The sequence below is a fragment of the Sturnira hondurensis genome, unplaced genomic scaffold (assembly GCF_014824575.4).
Source record: "Sturnira hondurensis isolate 20B ecotype Veracruz unplaced genomic scaffold, ASM1482457v3 Scaffold0015596, whole genome shotgun sequence".
NCBI classification, from domain to species: domain Eukaryota; kingdom Metazoa; phylum Chordata; class Mammalia; order Chiroptera; family Phyllostomidae; genus Sturnira; species Sturnira hondurensis.
The window spans coordinates 22,897,188-22,903,717 of record NW_028088227.1 but is presented as its reverse complement, the minus strand read 5'-3'; positions in this window follow the sequence as shown (position 1 = coordinate 22,903,717).

Genomic DNA, 6,530 nt, shown 5'->3' with positions numbered 1-6,530 from the left:
TTCTAATAATGAGTTACTCTATTCAAATCACTAGTGGCATTCTATACTTCCTTATGGCTCATAACCTAGGAAAGGTTTTACATTCTTAAAGGATCGTTTAATATATATACATATGATTTCCTTTTACATAGACTTTGTCCTCTAGAAAAGTTTTAGGTTCACAGCCACATTAAGTGGGAAGTACAAAGAGTCGCCATAGACCCCTGCTCTCACACAGCCACAGCCTCCCTCCTTATCGACGTCCCCATCATTGTGATGTGTTTGCTGCATGTTGCACCTGCTTTAACCTCATCGCCCAGAGTCTACATTAGGATTCACTCTTGGCATTGGATTGTCTACAGGTGTTGACAAACCTGTGTTGAGCTGTGTCCATCAGTATCGTGGCCCACAGAGCCACATCACTGCCCTAAAATCCTCTGTGCTCCACCTACTCACCTCTATATCCCCACAGAGCCCTGGACATCACTGATCTTTTTACTGTTTCCACAGTTTTACTTTTGCCTGAATGTCGCTTATTTGGAATTATAAAATAGGTAGACTCTACAGATTGGCTTTTCTCATTAAGAAATGTGCATTTAGGTTCCTCCATGCCATTTCATGCCTAGATAGCTCATGCCTGTTTTACACAGCGTATTTATCACAGTTTACGTACCCACCTGCTGAAGGATATCTTGGTTTCATCCAGGTTTTGGCAAATACGAATAAAGCTGGTATAAACATTGTAGAGAGGTTTTTATGTGGACTCATGTGAGTTTTACTACTAAAGGCTAGTTTTTCTGTTCTAGGATTACATATATAATATTTATGAAATCCCTAATTTTTGTGTGCATTTGTGCCTGGTTTCTGCTTGGCATAGTGGTTTGAGATTCATCTATAAATCAGTTGCAAATGTCAACAGTTTGGTTTCTTATACCTAAGTAATATTCTATTATATGAATACATAAAATATATACAATTTGTTTATATCTTCACTTGGTGATGGACATTTGGGTTGCTTCCAGCTTGGAAATATTATGAAGAAAGATATTATAAACATTTTTTGTGGGTCTTTTGATGGATACATTTTTATTTCTTTGAAGTAAATGCCTCAGAATGGTATTACTGTCATGGGGTATGTTTATTATAACTTTTATTAAAAACTGTCAAATTGTTTTTCAAAGTGAAAATACCATTTTTCACTTACAATGGAAACATAAAAATTTCAGGTGCTAATCATCCTATCTAACAGAAAGGACTTATTCTCTGTTGAGTTATGGAAGATCTTTGAAATTTTTAGCCATTCTACTCACTATGTATGATATCTTTTTGTGATTTTTGAAAAAATCTCTTTCTTTCTTCCTTCCTCCCTCCCTCCCTCCCTCCCTCCCTCCCTCCCTCCCTCTCTCTCTTTCTTTCTTTCTTTCTTTCTTTCTTTCTTTCTTTCTTTCTTTCTTTCTTTCTTTCTTTCTTTCTTTCTTTCTTTCTCTCTCTCTCTCTCTCTCTCTCTTTCTTTCTTTCTTTCCTTCTAGGAGGGGAGAGAGAAAGAGAGGGAGAGAAACATCAATGTGTGGTTGCCTGTCACGTGGTCTGCACTGGGGACCTGGCCAGTGCATGTGCCCTGACTGGGAATTGAACCAGCAACCCTTTGGTTCAAAACCCGTGCTCAATCCACTTAGCTACACCAGCCAGGGCATTTTTTTTAATTTGTGATTTTTAAAAAATTTAACTTTTTGAGGTTTAATTTACATACAGTAAAATGCATCAGTTGGAGGGCCATTTGTTGACTTTTGTTAAATGCACATATATTAAAATCCCCACAATCAAGACACAGGATATTTTTATCTCTCTAAAATGTTTCTTTGTTCTTTTTTTCCCAGTATAACATCTCCACTCTTTAACCTAGACAACCACTGATCTGATTTCTGCCATTGGAGATTGCTTTTGTCATTCTAGATGCCATATAAATGGAATGATTTAATATAGTATGCTTTTCTGTATCTGTGTGGCTCCTTTTGCTTAGCATGATGCCTTTGAGGTTTATCTATGTCATTTGGAGTACCAGTAATCTATTCCTTTTTATTTCCAACTAGAGGTAATTGCATGATTGTATACTGTTTCTTTTCCCAAGGTGTTCAATTTTATCTTTCCACCAGCACTGTATGAGCATCCCCATTGCTCCGGTCTGAGAGCGAGATCGAGCCTCTAACACAGTTTGAAATGTACATTACCATAGTGATACTGATAGAGATGATCTTTCACAACAGCTCTCTAGAACTATTTAGCTTGCCTAACAGAAAATTTATATTCATTGAAGAATAATTTTCCATTTCCCCTTCCTGCTAGCCCCTGAGAACCACCATTATGCTCTCTCCTTCTATGAGTTTGACTATTTCAGACTTCTAATATAAATGGAATTATGCAGCATTTATCATTCTGTGTATATATTTCACTTAGCATAAAATGTCTTTATGGTAAATCTGTATTGTAACAAATGGCAAGATTTGTATATTGATCATGTACCCTGTACTCTTGGTAAATTTACATGTCAGTTGCAGGAGTTATTTAGTAGGTTATTGAGGGTTTCCTGTGTACACACTTATCATTTGCAAACAAATCTGTGTTATGCTCATTGGCTGATTGGTTGATTGATTTTTTACCTTATTTCACAGCCAGGTCTTTTAGTACAGTGCTGAGTGAAAATGGTAAGAATGGACATGGGTGCCTTGTTCCTAATCTTAAGCAGGATGGGGTCAGTCTTTCACCATTGAGTGTGATGTTAGCTGTAGTTTTTTTTGTAAACATACTTTATTGGGTTGACAAAATTCTGTACTCTTACTATCAATGCCATAAGTCTCCACAACAGCTTGTATTTTCCATAGTATTGTTTCTCTTTTAACTTGCTTCTCTACAGGTTTCAGGTGGAGTCTCTCAGGTAGTTGTGGCCAGACGGTGCCTGTGGTGAGAAGCAGGGGAGGCTCAACTGTGGCGCCAAAACGGCTTTGCTGCCCCTCCTTCCTGCGAGCCCTAGGGCATTTTCACACAGTCTCTCCAACGGGGCAGCTGGACGCCTTTCAGGGTGGCTCAGGGTTCCCAAGATCTCAAAACTGGAAACCAACAGGCTTTCTTAATGTATCAGTACAGAGTTGTCTCAACATTCTTTGTGGGTAGGCATTACACAGGAGTTCAAAGTTGGAGAGACTGGTTGTTGGGGACCACCTTAGAAGACAAGCTACCACAGCCTGCTAATGTGTGTTTAGTTAGTAGTATCTTCTCTTAGCTATTTCTGTAGTGTGAATTTCAGGAAATATCCTTTGTATATGACCTAACAACTCAAAGTTTGTAGATAATGAACTCTTCTACTTAGGTACATCTCACTGCTATTTCTTAAGTATTTTTTTAAATTTATGTATCGTTAGAGGGGAAGGGAAGGAGAGAAGGAGAGAAGTATCAATGTATGGTTACCTCTCGTGAGTCCCCTGCTGGGAACTGGCCTGAACCCAGGCATGTGCCCTGACTGGGAATATTTCTTAAGTATTTAAAACTAAATTACAAAAGATGTAAGATCATGGTTTTGTACTCCTTTAAGTTATATTTTAAAATATTAATGCAAACAGTAAAACTATAATGTCACCCTCCCACACCAATATTTGAAACAAATATCCAATTAATTAATTTATATAAAACTGTACATGCATTTGAAAGATAAATACTAAGATCCTCCAAAAAATAAAAGAAAAACTGGAGAATTAATTTAAAATGTTCAAGTCTACATGTGTGAACATGAAAAAGGTACAAAAATATGCCTAATTTTTAAGTAATGTTATATTTATAAAAATCACAAATGAACTGACAAAAAAGACAAGCAAGTATTTCCAAAGCAAGATTCTGGACTTAGCCTCACCCCACAGTGTGTTTCTGCAGGTGTTTGCCTTTAGGAAATGTGTGTGAAATAGACACCGCGTGTCACTGAAGGAATTCTTCCTAAGTGTATAATTGATCTCTGGTGAAGTAAATACAAGAGGATTATATAGATAAACAAACTCACATAATTGATGAATATCATATTTGCAGAAGTGAAATTTGGGACAAAAAGTAACTAAATTCATTTCTTAATTATTTAAAGATGATTATTCGATTGTGCATTAGTTTGACTGAGACCTGGCTCACCACTCCACCATTTCACCCCTGCCTGCTGTTCCCAGTCTCAGTGCTCGATTTATTTATGCGTTCTCTTCCCTTCTCCGGACATGTACATCAGATGTTGCCAAGCGTGAGTCAGAGCTCTCCGATAAAAGCTTCCTTGGGTATGTCGGTACATAGTCAGCTCTCCCTTCTTCTTGCTCTAATAACTGTCTGGTGTATCAATAACTTGGGGTTTTTAGTCATATTGCACTGTTATTTCATTGTTACTCTGGTACTGATATTTTCTCATCGAAATTCTTCATACCTATATTACTAGAGACCAAGCCTTGTATCTATCATGTCTCCCATATTTCAAATAGTAAATGCATGTTTTAAGGCTGTGATATTCATTTAATTAAACAGAATGTAATCTAAGCTTTTTATTTTCCCTTTTATGTTACCCCAGTTTTGACGTATTTTCACTATCTGCTCAATTAGAAGTCAGTAATTCAAAAAAATCATTTGCAAAATAATTTGAACATATCATGCAATCCTCTGATCTTCAAAGGTGCGGATGCTAGAGAATGTACACACACACGTACAAGCCACATCACAGATTCTTTACACTGGAAAACAATGCACTGCTCTGTGCATCACTTAACCAAACCATCCGTCATGCTCATCTTAAACCATGTTCTACAAAAGTACTGTGTTTAGACCCTCATCACAACAATAACATCTACTACTAGTTCTTAAGGACTCAGTCCCATTTGGCATCACTATATCATTCGGCTTCACAAACTCCGTGAATTTTCCAGGCTGAGCTGGCGAGAGCACTTACCTAGACTTAACAGGTGGCTTTGAGAGAGCAAAGGGCGTGTGTCTGAGCATCGCTGCACCTTTTCAGTTAGCAGGATCATTATCGAATGAGTGCTCTAGCAGATTTTGGGAGCCAACATCAGTGGCGTTCACTGGTCTGTTTGCATATGTGTACACACCCCGAAGTCATTTTCTCTACAATGGTCATGATGTTGACTGTTATCATAACTCAACAAAGTCGTTAAGTCAATGAATAAAATCTGACAAAATAAACTTCATTTTGATAACTTATTTAAAATATTTCTATAGAAAGGACTTCAAGTAACTCTTTATCTTTGAATGAAAAAAGAAACACTTCGCCAAAAACCTAAATATTCTTATAAGCAATAAAACAGTCTTGTTAAAAATATAAGGAGGTGAAGCTCGAAAAGTGGAGACCCCAAATGAAGCAGAAAGCACTTATAAGGTAAATATACAGCCATGTTTTTGCTTACAATTGTTTTAAACAAGCAGTTACAGTTTATAGCAGAAGAATGTCAAACCTACGCAATCATTAATGAGGTGCCGTGATGGTTTCGCAAACCTACTAGCAACTAATAAGGTCAAAAAAGAACATTTCTGGCAAAGACTCAAGGTCTGAATTTCAGTGATGAATTCGTTGCAGTGCCTTACCTTCGGGCCACGTAAATAGCAACACCCAATAAAAACAAAAGTTGGTTCATAGGAAGCCAGAAAATTAACATTGTTAAATGCAGCTCTACTCTTACTACAGAAAATCACTCTTTGTTGTTGTACCACTGACCTCCACTGGGAGCTTTCCATTTGTTATTCAACAATAACCTGCACTGAACTCAATTTTTGTCTTAGAAGGAAAAATCCGCACCGTGAACCAGCACATCTCTGGTTGCGGAGGGCAATCAAAAGTCCTTGATTAGGTTGCATGCCTTCAGTGTATGTGCGTGCATGTGTGTGTGTGCACACAATGCATTTGACCCAGACTTTTAAAGTATTGCTTTTGAGGTAGGAATTCAGATTTGGGGGGAATACGGTATTTTTGAATACATGTTTAACTATGTCTTAGATAAATTTAGAGAGTCAGGAGTCTTCAAAATGTTGACCTCTTATTTTTGGTTCTTCTCTCCCCTCCCACTGTATTTTTCTGCAATTCAGGGCATTTTAACCTTTCAATTTGATCTTATTTTCTTTTGAATGGATAGCACGGTACAGGTAAGCCATAAATTGCGTTATTGCACACTAATTACTTTTCTAAAGCATGGTAGGAACTAGCTATTGCAAGAACTATTATTTATCCTAATTGATCCCAGCTGAGCTTGGAAGGGAGCCTGGCCTGAGAGCCTTCAAAGACTCGCCAAGAGACTGTCAGATTTGATAACTCACACCACTCTGAACTTGGCTTAGGGAGGTCAGTTACAGAGTGAACACTAAGCTCTCCCCGATATTCAAGCCTGCTGAAAAATGCAGATATACTGCCAGCTGACTTGCAAGCCACTAGACTTTCAATGTTGTTTTAAGAGGCTCATGTGTTCTTGGAACTGGGGATGGGCTGCTTAACAACGAGTAGACATGTGGGGCTACAGAGCAGATGTGAC